The sequence below is a fragment of the Sinocyclocheilus grahami genome, unplaced genomic scaffold (genome assembly GCF_001515645.1).
Source record: "Sinocyclocheilus grahami isolate Dianchi unplaced genomic scaffold, SAMN03320097.WGS_v1.1 scaffold2681.1, whole genome shotgun sequence".
Classification (NCBI taxonomy): Eukaryota; Metazoa; Chordata; class Actinopteri; order Cypriniformes; family Cyprinidae; genus Sinocyclocheilus; species Sinocyclocheilus grahami.
In genome coordinates, this window is record NW_015507859.1 from 39,802 (window position 1) to 40,490 (window position 689).

The window sequence follows — 689 nt, forward strand, 5'->3', positions numbered from 1 at the left end:
GTGAGACGCACGTACTTAACCTACACGCCTATAACTGCAACGCATTTAATTAAATCGTAGCGTTTGAATTTGCAGTTATGCTTAATTATGATTTTTAAACTGGTTTAATATATCATGAGGCCTTGGAAAACAGACTAATGCAAGTAAGATGCAAGTCATCTTGACTGTTTATATAGAATGACTTATTAGACTTTCTTAAATGTGTAAATGTATATTATTTTAAACTCATTGTCTCTTTCATTTCTGCATGTTCACTCTGTAGGCATCATGGTTCAACTCCGACCCCTCACCAAACCTAAAATCCTCAAGAAAAGGACCAAGAAGTTCATCAGACATCAGTCCGACCGCTATGTCAAGATCAAGGTAGGAATATCAAGGAATTTCTGAGGTCATGGTTTCCAGGAAATAATGTAGGTTTGCATAGAAAATATATTTTATTAGTTAATGTTGTTGGACTAAAATTAAAATTCACTCTTATTTTCTAAGTGCATATTAGTAAGTCATTCCAAGTTTTTAGTGTTAGGAGATGTTAGGATCACAAGCATATTCGTCTTATAAAAATAATTTATCTCTGAAACCTGGTTCATTAGGTTGTGCTGGGTTTAACTCTGAAAATCCTTTTTTATTCAGTTGTTTTTAGCAGTTAAACCATAGACTGTATAAAAACATGGACGTCTGTGACGTCACCC

General features: G+C 34.0%; 1 long non-coding RNA gene across 1 annotated transcript in view; it reads left to right on the forward strand.

The window, feature by feature from the left end:
* LOC107575506 (uncharacterized) overlaps positions 1-363 on the forward strand; it is a 3,062-nt gene extending 2,699 nt beyond the window's left edge. The window contains exon 2 of the long non-coding RNA XR_001607890.1: positions 263-363. This is a non-coding gene — a long non-coding RNA (uncharacterized lncRNA). The remainder of the gene's footprint in view (positions 1-262) is intronic.
* Positions 364-689: the final 326 nt, after the last annotated feature.